This window comes from Pristiophorus japonicus, chromosome 8 (genome assembly GCF_044704955.1).
Source record: "Pristiophorus japonicus isolate sPriJap1 chromosome 8, sPriJap1.hap1, whole genome shotgun sequence".
Lineage (NCBI taxonomy): Eukaryota > Metazoa > Chordata > Chondrichthyes > Pristiophoridae > Pristiophorus > Pristiophorus japonicus.
In genome coordinates this window covers 217233168-217251677 of record NC_091984.1, presented here as the reverse complement: position 1 = coordinate 217251677, position 18510 = coordinate 217233168, and positions in this window count along the sequence as shown.

The following is an 18510-nucleotide window of genomic DNA, read 5'->3' as shown; positions in this document are numbered from 1 at the left end:
TAAATGTTTCTATAAGATCACCCCTCATCCTTCTGAACTCCAACGAGTAAAGACCCAGTCTACTCAATCTATCATCATAAGGTAAACCCCTCTTCTCCGGAATCAGCCTAGTGAATCGTCTCTGTACACCCTCCAAAGCTAGTATATCCTTCCTTAAGTAAGGTGACCAAAACTGCACGCAGTACTCCAGGTGCAGCCTCACCAATACCCTATACAGTTGCAGAAGGACCTCCCTGCTTTTTTACTCCATCCCTCTCGCAATGAAGGCCAACATTCCATTCGCCTTCCTGATTACCTGCTGCACCTGCAAACTAACTTTTTGGGATTCATGCACAAGGAGTGCCTTTCAGTTCCGCGCGGAGGGGTTTCCTGTACGGGCTGCTCCTGCACACTCTCAACTTTGCCATCCTCGCCTGCCGTCCAGACACGCCATGGCGTACCATCCTGCCGTCCGGAGGAGGCGGGGGTCCCCGATGGAGGGCACTCTACGCAGGGGTCCTCCCACTATTCATCGGGGACTTGGCCTGGAGGGTGGTGCACGGAGCAGTGCCGTGCAATAAATTTTTAAGCCGGTTCACAGACTCCCAGGCCGCCTGCAATTTCTGCGGTCTGGAGGAGTCCGTGTTCCATATTTTTACCGAGTGCACAAGGTTGCAGCCCCTGTTCCATTATTTGAAGGGGCTGCTCCTGAAATTCTGGCTGCACTTCAGTCCCACTCTCCTGATCTTTGGGCACCCTGTGCGGAGGGGAGCAGGTAGGTCCGAAGGCCTCCTCGTAGGACTTCTCCTGGGCACGGCCAAGGGTGCCATCAGCCAGTCCAGGCAGCGGGCGGTCGAGGGGGTCGTTCAACCTGACTGCCTGCCTCTCTTCCGCTCTTACATCCGGCCCAGGGTGTCCTTGGAGATGGAGCACGCGGTGTCCACCGGTACGCTCGCGGCCTTCCGCGAGAGGTGGGCACCGGAGGGACTGGAGTGCATCATCACGCCCGGCAACCAAATTTTAATTTGATTTTACGTTTTAAAGTTTAATTTGTTTTAATTGCCGGTACTTTTAGTGTCCCCCTCCCCTTTTATAGGGGGCACTTGGAAAAATGTGATTTTAGCGCCCCAAAAAAACCAAAAAAAAAGAAAAACACAAAAAAAAAACACAAAAAAGGAAAAAAAAAGGGCCTTGTAAATGTCTGCTGTGTCATCCAGGGCGGGTGGCACGGTTTAATGTTTTTTGTTTTACAGATAAACTCAAAAAGAGTTTCATGCACAAGGACCCCCAGGTCCCTCTGCACCGCAGCATGTTGTAATTTCTTCCCATTCAAATAATATTCCCTTTTGTTTTTTTTCCCAAGGTGGATGACCTCACACTTTCCGACATTGTATTCCATCTGCCAAACCTTAGCCCATTCGCTTAACCTATCTAAATCTCTTTGCAGCCTCTCTGTGTCCTCTACACAACCTGCTTTCCCACTAATCTTTGTGTCATCTGCAAATTTTGTTACACTACACTCTGTCCCCTCTTCCAGGTCATCTATGTATATTGTAAACAGTTATGGTCCCAGCACCGACCCCTGTGGCACACCACTAACCACCGATTTCCAACCCGAAAAGGACCCATTTATCCCGACTTTCTGCTTTCTGTTAGCCAGCCAATTCTCTATCCATGCTAATACATTTCCACTGACTCCGCGTACCTTTATCTTCTGCAATAACCTTTTGTGTGGCACCTTATCGAATGCCTTTTGAAAATCTAAATACATCACATCCATCGGTACACCTCTATCCACCATGCTCGTTATATCCTCAAAGAATTCCAGTAAATTAGTTAAACATGATTTCCCCTTCATGAATCCATGCTGCGTCTGCTTGATTGCACTATTGCTATCTAGATGTCCCGCTATTTCTTCCTTAATGATAGTTTCAAGCATTTTCCCCACTACAGATGTTAAACTAACTGGCCTATAGTTACCTGCCTTTTGTCTGCCCCCTTTTTTAAACAGAGGCGTTACATTAGCTGCTTTCCAATCCGCTGGTACCTCCCCAGAGTCCAGAGAATTTTGGTAGATTATAACGAATGCATTTGCTATAACTTCCGCCATCTCTTTTAATACCAGGGGACTTGTCTACTTTGAGTCCCATTAGCCTGTCCAGCACAACCCCCCTAGTGATAGTGATTGACTCAAGGTCCTCCCTTCCCACATTCCTGTGACCAGCAATTTCTGGCATGGTTTCTGTGTCTTCCACTGTGAAGACCAAAGCAAAATAATTGTTTAAGGTCTCAGCCATTTCCACATTTCCCATTATTAAATCCCCCTTCTCATCTTCTAAGGGACCAACATTTACTTTAGTCACTCTTTTCCGTTTTATATATCTGTAAAAGCTTTTACTATCCGTTTTTATGTTTTGCGCAAGTTCATAATTTATCTTTTCTTTCTTTATTGCTTTCTTAGTCATTCTTTGCTGTCATTTAAAATTTTCCCAATCTTCTATTTTCCCTCTAACCTTGGCCACCTTATACGCATTGGTTTTTAATTTGATACTCTCCTTTATTTCCTTGGTTATCCACGGCTGGTTATCTCTTCTCTTACCGCCCTTCTTTTTCACTGGAATATATTTTTGTTGAGCACTATGAAAGAGCTCCTTAAAAGCCCTCCACTGTTCCTTAATTGTGCCACCGTTTAGTCTGTGTTTCCAGTCTACTTTAGCCACCTCTGCCCTCATCCCACTGTAGTCCCCTTTGTTTAAGCATAGTACACTCGTTTGAGACATTACTTCCTTACTCTCAATCTGTATTACAAATTCAACCATACTGTGATCACTCATTCCGAGAGGATCTTTTACTAGGAGATCGTTTATTATTCCTGTCTCATTACACAGGACCAGATCTAAGATAGCTTGCTCCCTTGTAGGTTCTGTAACATACTGTTCTAAGAAACAATCCCGTATGCATTCTATGAATTCCTCCTCCAGGCTACCCCGTGCGATTTGATTTGACCAATCGATATGTAGGTTAAAATCCCCCATGATTACTGCCGTTCCTTTTCCACATGCCTCCATTATTCCCTTGATTATTGTCCGCCCCACCGTGGGGGCCTATAAACTACGCCCACCAGTGACTTTTTCCCCTTACTATCTCTAATCTCCACCCACAATGATTCAACATTTTGTTCATTAAAGCCAATATCGTCTCTCACAACTGTCCTGATATCATCCTTTATTAACAGAGCTACCCCACCTCCTTCCCTTCTTGTCTATCTTTCCTATCTTGTCTATCTAAACTTGCACTCGCAGGGCCGGTAAGATTCCAACCTATGTGTAAAACAGGCACTGTACCTTCGAGGATATCACTGGATTGGGATGCAGGTTTTGTTGATGTTCTTTGAAGCTCTCCAGGGTCACTTCTACCTAATCCCTTACAGAGGCAGAAACCCAAAAATTCTTTATACTAGGGATGTCAAACTTAATTTACATGGTGGGCCTGATCCGACATCCTGGCATAGGTCACAATCAGCAAAGGTTATTTGGACACACTGGGGATAGAAATGACTGTTTTTCACCCATTTTTGTGGCATAAAACAAGCACAATGTATACCAATTTCTGGGTATGAGGCCTTGCACCTAATATGCACAAGCAGCATGACCGATGGCATATTGGTCCTCACTGTTTTTAGGTGTATTTGGCAGCTGCCTGAAATCAGAAAATAAAGGTTCTGCACCTGTTTCAAGACCATGTAAACTGTGTGGAAAAACTAGGTGGATGATGTGCCATGCAAGCTCCGACTAGCTTTTCCAGTTCGACAGTGGTCTAAACAGGAGTCCTTAAAGGGACCGCTGGAAGCCGCTGAAAAAATAGTCGGGAAAGTTTGTTTTTACTTCCCTATCTGTGGAGCATGGAGGAGCAGGAGTGCCCCACCTAACTCCACAGCACTACTGTGGTCCGCTACCAGCTGTGCTCGGCCTTCCTGCATGTCGCTCCTCCATGTATTGGACCTTACAATGTAAAATCAGGTCGTGCTGCTCCCCGCGCACAGTGAAGAGCCTCCATACTCTTATTCTCCATTTGCCTACTAGTGAAAACAATCTTTCACTATTTCCCCACACTCAGGTCCCTAGGTTTCACTCACCTTTTTATTGGATGCTCCTTTCTTGGCACCGCTCCCACTCACCATGTTGCTGCTGCTGCTCCCGGCTCTGTAGGAAATGCTCACCACCCCATTCCCCAGTCCTCTCTCCCACATCCAAGTCCGCAATTTCCTTCTCTGCCCCGTCCAAGTCCCAATTGCCCCAACCTCCCTCCGCCCGAGTCCCAATCTGCTGATAACCATTCCCCATTTTCCCTCTCACGCCATCTAAGCCCCAATCTCCCGACAACCACTCCCTACTCTTCCTCTTTCACCAGCCTGAACCCAAATCTCCCAACAACCATTTCCTAGTTTCTCTGTTCCTCGGCCCAAGCTCCAATCTTCAGATTCCCATTCCCTAGTCTCCCTCTCTCCGCCCTAATCTTCTTGCCTCTGTTAATTAACCATCTTGCTTAACTTCTGTAAAAATGTGCTATCTTCGCTACCCCCACTGTATGGAAATGAACTGTTAACATCGAGATAAAATCACCAGATTAAAAGGCTTCAGCATCAATAAGATAGAAGTTCTAGAGAGGCTTAAAGGTCTCAGAATAAACAAATCCATTGGTGAATAGTATCTATCCTGAATTATGAAGAGAGACAAGGGATGATTATTTTAAGATACTGACAGTCATCATGAGGAGTCACTGAAAACTAAGAAAGCCCCACTCGCTTGGAAACAGGTTAACAAATTACTCTTTTCAAAAAGGGGATTAATGTGATCCCATCAGCTCTAGACTGAATGGTCTGAATAGTCATGAATAACTGGTAAAATAACAGAATTGATTACGAGGAACAAACCTGATGGCTATGTATATGATAATCTAGCCAACATGGTTTTAGAAGGGGAAGTTACTGCTTAATCAATCTCCTTAACTCTTTGAGGCAGTGACACCCCAAGTGGACAGTGAAAAACAGTATGACTTTCCACATTTTTTGATAAAATTCCTCACAAAAGACTGCTACTGAAATTGAAAGCAGTGGGAATTCAAAGTTACCAAGGTGGAAGTAGGTGGTCTTAGCGATGCAGCAGTCATGTGGTCAGAAGTTCATCTCAGGATGAAATAGGACGCCAAGGTCGCGAACAATCTGGTTCAGCCACAGGCAGTAACCAGAGAGGGATGGAGTCTGATGAAGTTGAAAGGGATTTGGGGTGATAGTAGATTCAGCACTTAACATCTGAAACCACTATGAAGCGGCAATAAACAAGCAAATAGAATTCCAAAATATATTATAAATCAGTGTCATAAATTGGAGTATTTCATGCTAAAATTCTACAGTGCTCTGGTAAGACTACCATGAGAACTGTGTTCCATTTTGGTCACTAAGACATAAAGGAAGCATTTAATCAATGGAGCCAGTGCTGAGGAGAGCAATTAGGCTGAACTCTGGAGTTAAGGAATTGAGTTATAGGAAAATCTGGACAGACTGGAGCCCATTCGCCTTGAAATGAGGTAACTGAATGTAGATTTTATAGAAGTTTGCAAGATATTGAACAGTTACGAGAAAGTAAATCCAGCGCATTATTACAGGGTAAGACAAGGTTCTGGGTAAAAATCAGCAGAGTAGGTCAGGAAGGGTCAGAGAGAGTAACAAACGTAATAAAGCATCAGTGACTATGGTGACATCAGAGAAGAATAGAAAAAAGTCAAAGCTAAAGGCGCTATATCTGAATGCGCAAAGCATTCACAACAAAATAGATGAATTAATAGCGCAGATAGAAATTAATAGGTTTGATCTAATAGCCATTACGGAGACATGGTTGCAAAGTGGCCAATGTTTGGAACTAAATATTCCAGGATACTTAATGTTTAGAAGAGATAGGCAAATTGGAAAAGGAGGAAGGGTAGCCCTGATAATAAAGGATGGGATGAAGACAGTAGAGAGAAAGGATCTTAGCTCTGAAAATCAAGATGTAGAATCAGTTTGGGTGGAGCTAAGAAACAGCAAGGGGCAGAAAACATTGCTGGGAGTTATTTATAGGCCCCCACATAATAGTTGTAATGTAGGGCAGAATATAAATCAGGAAATTAGAAACGCATGTAATAAGGGTAATGCAATAATCATTTAATTTACATATAAACTGGGCAAACCAAATTTGCAGTAATAGTGTAGAGGACAAATTCCTGGAATGTATACAAGACAGGTTTCTAGATCAGTATGTTGAGGAACCAACTAGGGAACAGGCTATTCTAGATCTAGAATTGTGCAATTAGAAAAGGTTAATTAATAAGCGTGTAGTAAAGGGGCCTTTAGGGAAGAGTGACCATAATATGATAGAATTTTATATTGAGATTGAAAATAATTTAGCTGAATCCAAAACTAGCATCTTAAATCTAAACAAATCTACAGGTTGAGACAGGAGAAATTATAATGGGGAACAAGGAATGGCACAAAAATTAAACAAATACTTTGTGTCTGTCTTCACGGAAGAAGATGCAAAAAACTTGCCAGAAATAGTGGAGAACCAAGGGTCTAGCGAGAATGAGGAACTGAAAGAAATTAGTATTAGTAAAAAAATGGTACTGGGGAAATTAATGGGACTGAAAGCTAATAAATCTCCTGGACCTGATGGCCTACATCCTAGGGTTTTGAAAGAGGTGGCTGTAGAAATAGTGGATGCATTGGTTGTCACCTTCCAAAATTCCATAGATTCTAGAATGGCTTCTGCAGATTGGAAGGTAGCAAATATAACCCCACTATTTAAGAAAGGAGGGAGAGAGAAAACGAGGAACTACAGACCAGTTAGCCTGACATCAGTAGTAGGGAAAACGTTAGAATCTATTATTAAGGCCGTGGTAACAGGGCACTTAAAAAAGTATGATAAGATTGGGCAGAGTCAACATGGATTTGCTAAAGGGAAATCATGTTTGACAAATCTGTTAAGTTTTTTGAGGTTGTAACGAGCAGAATAGATAATGGGGAACCAGTGCATGTGGTGTATTTGGATTTTTAGAAGGCATTCGTTAAGGTGCCACAGAAGAGGCTATTAGGTTATTAAGGGGTCTAAAATTAGGGCTCATGGGATTGGGGTAATATGAGGATTGAGGATTGGTTAACCAACAGAAAACAGAGAGTAAGAATAAACAGGTCATTTTCGGGTTGGCAGGTTGTAACTAGTGGGGTACTCCAAGGATCGGTGCTTGGGCTTCAGCTATTCACAATATATATCAATGATTTGAATAAGGGGACCAAATGTAACGTATTCAAGTTTGCTGATGGTACAAAGCTAGGTGAGAATGTAAGTTGTGAAGAGGATACAAAGAGACTTCAAGGGGATATAGACAGGCTATGTGAGTGGGCAAGAACGTGGCAGATGGAATATAATGTGGAGAAATGTGAAGTTATCCACTTTGGTAGGAAAAATACAAAAGCAGAGTATTTTTAAATGGTGAGAGATTGGAAAATGTTGGTGTCCTTGTACACAAATCACTGAAATTTAACATGCAGGTACAGCAAGCAATTCAGAAAGCAAATGGTATGTTGGCCTTTATTACAAGAGGACTTGAGTATAAGAGTAAAGATGTCTTACTGCAATTATATAGGGCCTTGGTGAGACCACACCTGGAGTATTGTGTACAGATTTGGTCTCCTTACCTAAGGAAGGATACACTTATCATGTAGGGAGTGCAACGAAGGTTCACCAGACTGATTCCTGGCATGGGGAATTGTCCTATGAGGAGAGATTGAGTAGACTAGGCCTATATTCGCTAAAGTTTAGAAGAATGAGAGGTGATCTCATTGAAACATACAAAGTTCTTACAGGGCTTAACGGGGTAGATGCAGGGAGTATGTTTCCCCTGGCTGGGGAATCTCGAACCACGGCTCACAATCTCAGAATAAGGGGTCGGCCATTTAGGACTGAGATGAGGAGAAATTTCTTCACTCAGAGAATGGTGAATCGTTGGAATACTCTACCCCAGAGCACTATTTAGACTCAGTCGCTGGATATATTTAAGACAGAGATTGATAGATTTTTGGATATTAAGAGAATCAAGGGATATGGGGATAGTGCAGGAAAATGGAGCTGAGGTAGAATATCAGCCATGATCTCATTGAATGGTGGAACAGGCTCGAGGGGCCAAATGGCCTATTCCTGCTCCTATTTCTTATGTTCTTACATTATAGTCTAAAATTGGTGAGAGTACATATCAGGAAAAGCTTCTTCACGTAATGAGTGATCAGTAGTTTTCTAACAGTAGATGAGGTAAAAGCTTCAGATTTACTTAAGCTACAGTTGGATATTACATAGGTGATGGGGGATTGTAAATATTTTTCTGATGCATGAGCTAAAATGGGCAAATGGCTCCTTCACCTGAATTTTCTTTATGATTTTGTGAATGACTCGAGAAAAAGAGCTAATGGTGAGTCTCAGAGTAAGACTCAAGATCAGGGTAGAAATTTCTTAAAGGGACAGCATCGCAGGTGATTTTCCTCCTGTTCCCTACCGTTGGGTGGCGCAAACCATATCCCAACTGTATATGAATGAATGTGGAAGTATTGAACACTAAAAAAGTCAAGAAAATTGTAAGTTTTAATATTCTTGATGAATTATGGATTCTTCAAGTAAATTGTAAATTTTTATGTAAATGATTTACATTTCTCCAAACTTTATTTAATTATTGTATTTTTATTTGCAGAAATGTTTAAAAAGTTGAAGAGGGGTGTGGAATTTGTTCAGAGACACAAAAAGGAAATTATTTGTTATCTTAAAATGACTCAACCAATCTGGTCACATTTGCAATCCAAAAAAGTCATCAGCAAAGATGAAGAACGTGAAATTATCTCTCACATCACAGAAACTCAACAAAATAGAGCCCTTGTTCAACTAATAATGAATAGGGGAGAAGAAGCAGAAGAAGAACTGTACAATGCTCTGCGAGAAAATGATCCCTACTTTGTGAATGATGTGGAATGTAATTATTCAGACAAATTATGCAACAACTGTATAAAACGATGGAGTTTAACTGCTTTACAGGAAGGTAGCTTATCTGTACAAAAAATTAACAGAACTAGAAGAATGTGGCTTTCTCATTTGGTATCTATATTTAGTGGCATGATTGCAGGTTATCTGCTTGGCTACAATTTTTCGTAGATGCCATTCTTTGCAGAATTACATTACAGTGTATGCTGAATCTTTCTGCAGATCAGCTTTTGTCTACCAAAGAAAAATATTGTTCTTCCTTATAATTTTATCAACAAATCTTCCTAGTTTCCCCTCCCAATAATAAACTCTGTACTTAATGCTATAGAATATTTTAAAGCTACTCTGTCGACAATGGTCATTTATCAATCATTTATGTTTTATTCATACTCATATATAAATACTGGAAAATTAGTTGAAAATCATTTGCGTTTAAAAACCTTGTAATTTTTACTTCCTTCATTCTTTGACCAGTTATATATTAAATTTAAGATTTATTGTTTACTCTCAACCACAGTGATGTCTGTTCTGTGACACCAAATATTTATACTTCAACAAGTACAATAAATGTGCAACAAAATAAAAATCTCATTCCATTTTCAAGTTACTTATGATGTAAATAAAATTATCCTCCAGATTTTAAACAAGTATCAAGGTGCACTTGTTAATTAATTCTTTAGAAATAGATAGAAGGATATGATGACAAGGCAGAAAAATGGAACAAGAGTCACCTAAAAGAGGTAGATTTGTTAGGCCGAATTACTTTATTCTGTTCTCGTATTTCTGTTTCCTCTGTTAGTGAGGAAAAAATAGGTCAAATAGAGTCCTTAAAATAGAAGACACATTTCAGCAAATATATAAAGTGTTTTCGGGTGTAAGTGTTTTAGACCTCAAACTTAATGATTTAGACGTCACTCCATATTGGCACGGTAGATGTTTTATTAGTATAAAGTAGAAGTCAATGCAGCTAATATTAAGTGACAGTAATTTACAGTTCCAAAAGATATTAACAAATTTCGTTACTGGACAGGGTAGCGTTGTTTCTCTACATCTGTACATCCCAAGTCGAACAGTCGCCTTTTATCTTTCAAAGTACTGATCATTTGACTAAAAGTCCAATCATGTCTGTCCACAGCAGATTCGTTTAACGAGCAAGACGGCACATCTAGCATCTTCATCTCAATGTCTGCTTCTGTTACTCTCAACCCTGCATATGTCATAAGCTTTGCAATGATTTTATCAATAATAGGAACAAGCTGTGGTTTGCTTTTGCAAAAACTGTTCATTTAGCACATAGCTTAGCTTTGCAACCAACACTTTTAGCTCTGCACAAGCCTAATTTAATCTCATGCCCAATTCTGCAAAGCATAGCTGCATGTTACATGGTTTAACCACATCTATAAATAAACTTGTCACAGGCTGGTAACCCCCAACAGTCATGTCTCTTTAGCAGTAAGAGTGAATAAAAATAAATATTCATAAAACATGGTACATTTTATAATCTATACAAAAGCAAGGTTAATACATTTCATAATTTCACACTGGGCCTCTCAGAGATAATTTCCCTCTATTTTAAGCCTGAGAAACACCCAGTTCTCAAGCGCATAGCAGAAGAAAAAGGGACAGAGACACTTTTGCACTTCCATTTGCACTTTCCTGGGATTTTCAGGGTTTCCTGAGAGAGGGAAAGGGGAAGGGCAAAATGTTTGCATCTGGAGCAGGCTCATGCATTCAAATTGCATTTACATGAGGTGGGGATTACGGGCCCAAGTTTCGGGCCGCGCCTAGAACGGCATAGCCCCGACCTGGACGCCCGTTTTTTGCGCCACAAATTGCGCCGAAAAAAAACTTACAGATTCTCCGGCTCCTTGCTGGTCCTCTGGAGCCAGGCATGGTGCAGCACGAGCTGTAGGGGGCGGAGCTAGGTCCCTGCACTGAAAACAGTGCCGGGATCTCTGCACAGGCGCGCTACAGTGAGCGCGCATGTGAAGTAGCTCCAGGCGCCCAAAACTGTGTGGGAGGGGCCCGAAGCATGCAGCCCCTAGCCCTGGCCGAATGGCCTCACTGGAGCTGCGTGCATGAGGCTGCCTCCCACGCCCAGCTCCTGCTTCCTCCCGACCCGACTCGACTCCCGCTTCCCCCCCCCTCCCCGCCCCCGGACCGGACCCAACCCGACCTGCACTCCCAACCCCGACCCCGACCCGCGCTCCCAACCCCGGACCCCGGACCTCGGACCCCGGACCCTGGACCCGACCCGACCCAAAGCCACATACCTGTAAATCTGGTGCTGAGGACGGGCCCTGCCCGAAGTCTTGGGCCCAGCCGGGCCTGGCCCGTTCAGCCTCCCTCCCCCTTCTCCTTCCCCTTCCCCTCCCCCTTCTCCTTCCCCCCCTTCTCCTTTCACCCCCTCCTCCTTTCCCCCCTTCTCCTTTCCCCCCTTCTCCTTTCCCCCCTTCTCCTTCCTTTCCCCCTTCTCCTTTCCCCCCTTCTCCTTTCCCTTCTCCCCCCTTCTCTTTCCCATTCTCCTCTCCTCCCCTTTCCCCTTCTCCTCCCCCCCTTTCCCCTTCTCCTCCCCCTTCCCCTTCTCTTCCCCCCTTTCCCCTTCTCCTCCTCCCCCCTTCCCCTTCTCCTCCTCCCCCCTTCCCCTTCTCCTCCTTCCCCCCTTCCCCTTCTCCTCCACCCCTTCCCCTTCTCCTCCTCCCTTCCCCTTCTCCTCCCCCTTCCCTCTCCCTTCTTCCCCATCCCTCCCCCTCTGCCTCCCTCCCTCCCCTCCCCCTGCCCCCCCCACCCCCCTTCTCCCTCTCCCCTCGCTGTCAGAAACACAGACACTGACAGACAGAGAGTGAGAGACACACAGACAGACAGACAGAAAGATAGAGACACTGACAGAGACACACTGGGGGGGTGGGGGGGGGGGGGCGTCCCAGCACGCTGTTGGAGGGCTCCCGGTGCTGCAGTCGGTAAGTAGAAAATGTTTTATGTATTGATTTTTTTTAAATTATTTCTTATTAATTTTTTTTGATTGATTTATTGGTTGATTTATTTATATTTTTATCATTTATTATTGATGATGGCTTTTTATTTGTAAAACTGAAGTGTTTAATGTTTGTAAACTTCCCTTTAAACCCCCCCCATTCCCTACGCCTGATTTGTAACCTATGCCTGATTTTCTAAAGTGTTTTTAGGCATAAGGCTTAGTTTAATGATTTGCAACAATGGGGAGGTTCGGGTCAGATGGAACGTACTTTGGATGCAATGTGCCTGACTTGCGACTAAACAAGTAATTAGGGAGGGAAAATTGTCCATTTAGTATCAGAAAAGTAATATTGCACCTATACTTGTTAAATCGCTATTATTGGACCGCCTGTGGCATTGTTCATGGTAAGGCAGAGGATACACAGAGGATACAAAGGTAGTAATCTCCGGATTATTCCCAGTGTCACGAGCTAGTGAGTGCAGAAATAGGAAGATAGAGCAGATGAATACGTGGTTGGAGAGATGGTGCAGGTGGGAGGGCTTTAGTTTCCTTTGGCATTGGGATCACATCTGGGGGAGGTGGGACTTGTACAAGCCGGATGGGTTGCACCTCATCACAGCCGGGACCAATATCCTCGCGGGGGAGGGCGGGGGGCAGGTTGCTAGTGCTGTTGGGGTGGGTTTAAACTAGCTTGGCAGGGGTTTAGTGTTATGCATGTAATAAAGGTTTAAACTGAGTACTGTTTAACTAAGCAAGGTACAACCTTGCTCTGCTTTATTTAGGCTCAAAAGTGTCTGACTCTCAAAATGGCTGGCCTTTTATACCTGAGCAGCACCTGAGCAGCACCTTTTATACCTAAGCGTGCTGCCCACTGGCCTCCAACAATGACGCCATCTGGTGGCTACAAACATAATGTATATACATGACAATACTCCCCTCTGAGATCTTATCAGTCTTTCACAGGTTGAGATGGTCCGGTGCTTTGCGCTCCCGGGTTGACCATCTCAGTTCGATTCCAGCCTTGGGTGAGGGTCTGTTGTGGCCGATGACTGGATGACTGACTTGTTGGGGATGGCAGTGGCCATGTCAGGAATTGCAAGTCCATTTTTATTGAACAGGTCTGTGATGGAAATTCCGGGTTCAATGATGACCCTTGAGTCCTCTGAAGACTGCTGGTAGGTTGGTTGGTTGTCGATGGTTTCTTCGTCCGACTGTTCTGGCTCGTCTGTGTGCCTCAGCTTTGTCTGATCCATGTGTTTCCTGCAAGTTTGCCCATTCTTGAGCTTAATAACAAATACTCTGTTGCCCTCCTTGGCCTTGACTGTACCAGCGATCCATTTGGGACCCTGACCATAGTTCAACACATATACAGGATCATTAACAGAAATCTTGCGTGACACAGTTGCGCAATTGTGGTACCCTTGTTAACTTTGTCTTCTGTATTCAACATGATTATTTAAATCTGGTGTACCAGAGATAGCTTGGCCTTAAGACCTCTTTTCATCATGAGCTCAGCAGGCGAGACCCCTGTGAGTGTGTTGGGTCTTGTCCTGTAACTCAGCAGTATGCAGGACAAGTGAGTCTGCAGTGACCCTTGGGTTATTCTCCTCATGCTTTGCTTGATAATTTGTACTGCACCTTCAGCTTGCCCGTTGGATGCAGGCTTGAACAGTGCTGACCTTACATGTTTTATGCCATTAAATTTCACAAACTCCTGAAACTTCTGACTGGTGAAGCATGACCCATTGTCACGCACCACTATGTCAGGCAAACCATGTGTCGCAAACATGACATTGAGGTTCTCTATTGTTGTCGTGGACGTGCTGGATGACATGATTATGCATTCTATCCATTTCGAATAAGCGTCCACCACCACTAAAAACATCTTGCCCAGGAAGGGACCTGCAAAATCTTCATGGGTCCTGGACCAAGGTTTGGATGGCCACGACTACAGACTCAGCGGCGATTCCGCTGGTGCTTTGCTGAGCTGCCTGCAAGTATTGCACTGATGCACATATGCTTTCAGCTCAGATTCAATTCCTGGCCACCATACATAGGACCTGGCGATGGCCTTCAGCATCACTATACCCGAATGTGTGCTGTGTAACTCACACATGAACTTTTCTCTCCCTTTCTTGGGCATTGCAACGCGATTGCCCCACAATATGTAATCTGTTTGAATAGACAGTTCATCCTTGCGACGAATGCACGGTTTGGCCTCCTCGCACATTTGCTTAGGTATGGCAGACCAATCCCCTTTGAGGATGCAACCCTTTACCACCGATAATATCGGATCCTGGCTGGTCCCGGTCTTAACTTGTTGAGCCATGACAGGGGTTCCTTCCCTTTCAAAAGCATCCATGATTAACATTAGGCCAATTGTGGTGTTTCCACCTCCGGTGTGGGCAATGGCAATCGGCTCAAAGCATCAACACAATTATCTGTGCCAGGTCTGTGGCGAATAATATAATCATAGGCAGATAATGTCAGCGCCCACCTTTGGATGTGGGATGAAGCATTGGTATTGATACCTTTGCTCTCGGCAAACAATGAAATGAGCGGCTTGTAATCAGTCTCTAATTCGAACCTCAGACCGAACAGGTATTGATGCATCTTTTTAACACCGTACACACATGCTAAAGCTTTTTTTTCTACCATGTTGTAGGCTCTTTCCGCTTTAGACAAACTTTTTGATGCATACGCGACAGGTTGAAATTTCCCCAACTCATTGGCTTGTTGGAGTACACAATCAATTCCATATGACAATGCGCCACAGGCCAAAACTAAATATTTACATGGGTCATAATGTACCAGCAACTTGTTCGAGCAAAGCAGATTGGTGGCTTTCTCGAAAGCTCTGTCTTGCGATGCACCCTACACCCAGTTGTTGCCTTTTCTCAATAGCATGTGCAGTGGTTCTGGTAAGGTGCTCAATTTAGGTAAGAAGTTACCAAAGTCATTGAGTAGACCCAGGAACGAACGCAGCTCTGTCACATTCTGCAGCTTGGGTACATTCTTGATGGCCTTGGTTTTCATTTCAGTAGGTCTGATGCCATCAGCGGCAATTTTCCTCCCGAGGAATTCGACCTCCGGTGCCATGAAGACGCACTTCGAGCGTTTCAGTCTGAGTCCCACTCTATCCAAACGCAGTAGAACCTCTTCCAGGTTGTTCAGATGTTTCTTGGAGTCACGACCAGTGATCAGGATGTCACCTTGGAACACGACAGTTCTGGGAACGGACTTCAGTAGCCTTTCCATATATTGCTGCAGCCAAACGAATTCCGAAAATGCATTTGTGGTAAATAGCCCTTTGTGCGTGTTAATGCACGTAAGTCTCTTCGACGTCTCGACCAATTCCTGTGTCATATAGGCCAACGTCAAGTCTAGTTTTATGAACGACTTCCCTCTGGCTAAAGTCGCAAAAAAGTCATCAACCTTCGGTAACAGGTACTGATCTTGTTTCAAAACCCTGTTGATCGTAGCCTTGTAGTCTCCACAGATTCTGACTGTGCCATCATTTTTCAGCACAGGAACAATGGGGTTGGTCCATTCATTAAACTTGACCGGTGATATGATCCATTCACCCTGAAGTCTGTCCAGTTCAATTTAGACCTTCTGCCACATCATATACAGCACTGCCCGAGCTTTATGATGGACGGGTCTTGCATCTGAGTCCACGTGAATCTGCACCTTGGCTCCCATGAAGTTGCCGATACCCAGTTCGAACAGCGGGGGGAACTTGCTCAATACTTGGGCACATGTATCTTCCTCTGATGACAACGCCTTTATGTCGTTCCAGTCGCATCTGATTTTCTCCAACCAGCTCCTGCCGAGCAGCATTGGGCCATTGCCTGGAACAATCCACAGCGGTAACTCGTGAACCGTACCGTTATATGACCCATTAATTTGTGCACTGCCAATCATCTTTATCAGTTCTTTGGTGTACAAGCGCAGCGTGGTTGATACCGATAACAAAGAAGTCCCGCAGCATGTCTGCCAACACCGTCCCGAACTTGCACGGTCCCGCTAGACGTCTCAGTTCGGCAACGAATTCCGCCGCGCTCTAGCCCTCCAATCGAACCTATGTATAAAACCTGTATCTTGAGATGATGATGCCGTCATCTGACTTGAGGTGCTCCCGTACAAAAGTACACAACTCCTTGTACGTTTTCTCTGTTGGATCATTAGGCATGAGTAGATTTTTTTATCAGACCGTAGATCTTTGAACCGCACACAGTGAGGAACACGGCCCCGCGCCGATCTGCATCATCGACCCCCTTCATTTTGTTGGCCACGAAGCACTGGTTCAAATGGCTCACGAAGTTGTCCAATCTTCTCCCTCCACGAATCGCTCTAAAAATCCAATCATCCTCATTTTGCAAACAAAGGTTCTTGTATTCTCGTCGCCAAATGTTATGTGTGCAATAAAGGTTCAAACTGAGTACTGCTTAACTAAGCAAGGTACAACCTTGCTCTGCTTTATTTAGGCCCGAAAGTGCCTGACTCTCAAAATGGTAGGCCTTTTATACCTGAGCAGCACCATGTGCGTAATGTACATACATGACAGATGGGAACCTGAGAGTAGATTCAGTAGGGAGGGGAGTAAAGTTGGAATTCGAAAGCAAAAATAAAGAAAGTGAGTTTGAAGGAGAGAGGAAACAAGCTGGAAAAAAGGGTAATAAACAAATTTAAAGGCACTTTGTATAAATGCACATAGCATTTGTAACAAAATAGATGAGTTGACGGCACAAATTGAGACAAATGCGTATGATCTGATAGCCATTACAGAGACATGGTTGCAAGGTGACCAGAACTGGGAATTAAATATTCAGGGGTATTTGACAATCCAGAAGGACAGACAGAAAGTAAAAGGGGGTGAAGTAGCTCTAGTGATAAAGGATGGAATCATTGCAATAGTGAGAAACAATATATGCTCAAAGGATCAGGATGTTGAAACAGTTTGGGTGGAGATAAGGAATAATAAGGGGGAAAAGTCACAGGTGGGCATAATATATAGGCCTCCTAACAGTAGCAACTCTGTTGGTCGGATCATAAACCAGGAAATAGTGGGGGTTTGTAAAAAGGGAACAGCAATAATCATGGGTGATTTTAACCTCCATATTGATTGGACAAATCAAATTGGTCAGGGTAGCCTTGAGGAAGAGTTCATAGCATGCATAAGGGATGGGTTCCTTGAGCAGTATGTAATGGAACCAACCAGGGAGCAGACTATCTTAGATCTGGTCCTGTCTAATGAGACAGGATTAATAAACAATCTCCTAGTAAAGGATCCCCTTGGAATGAGTGATCATAGCATGACTGAGTTTAAAACTCAGATGGAGGGTGAGAAAGTTGGATTATTAACCAGCATACTAAGCTTAAATAAAGGAGATTATGAAGGTATGAGGGCAGAGTTGGCTAAAGTGGACTGGGAAAACAGATTGAAGTGTAGGACAGTTGAAGGCCAGGCACCGAGAACTGTGCGGATGCTCTCAGTCAGTTACCATTGCCCACCACAGGTGTGGAAATGGCGCAGCCTGCAAACTTGTTGATGGTGACGCAGCCCGCACACTTGTTGATGGTCATGGAAGCGTTTGAAAATGATAATTCACCTGTTACGGCCCACCAGATTAGGATTTGGACCAACCAAGATTCTCTGCTGTCCCTAGCAAAAAACTGTGTACTGCATGGGAGCTGGGCCAGCATCCCCGTTGAAATACAAGAGCTAATCAAGCCGTTCCAGCGGCAAAAGGACGAGCTGTCCATTCAGGCAGACTTCCTGTTGTGGGGTAACCATGTAGTGCTACCAAAAAAGGGCAGGGAGACGTTCATCTCGGATCTCCACGCACACACCCGGGTATAGTAATGATGAAAGCGATAGCCAGATCCCACATGTGGTGGCCAGGTGTCAACTCTGACTTAGAGTCCTGTGTACGGCAATGCAGCGCATGTGCTCAATTAAGCAACGCGCCCAGAGAGGCACCACTAGGTTTGTGGTCCTGGCCCTCCAGACCATGGTCGAGGATCCATGTCGACTATGCGGGCCCGTTTCTCGGTAAAATGTTCCTGGTGGTGATGGATGCTTTTTTAAATGGATTGAATGTGAAATAATGTCAGGAAGCACTGCCACCACCACCATTAAAAGCCTGAGGGCCATCTTTGTCACCCACAGCCTGCCTGACATACTGGTCAGTGACAACGGGCCATGTTTCACCAATACAGAATTTAAAGAATTCATTACCCGCAATGGGATCAAACATGTCACCTCGGCCCCGTTTAAACCAGCCTCCAATGGGCAGGCAGAGCGGGCAGTACAAACAATCAAACAGAGCCTCAAACCAGTCACAAAAGGTTCACTCCAAACCCCCCTGTCCCGAGTACTGCTCAGCTACCGCACGAGACCCCACTTACTCACAGGGGTGCCCCCGGCTGAGCTATTCATGAAAAGGACACTTAAACCAGACTCTCGCTGATTCACCCCAACCTGCATGATCAGGT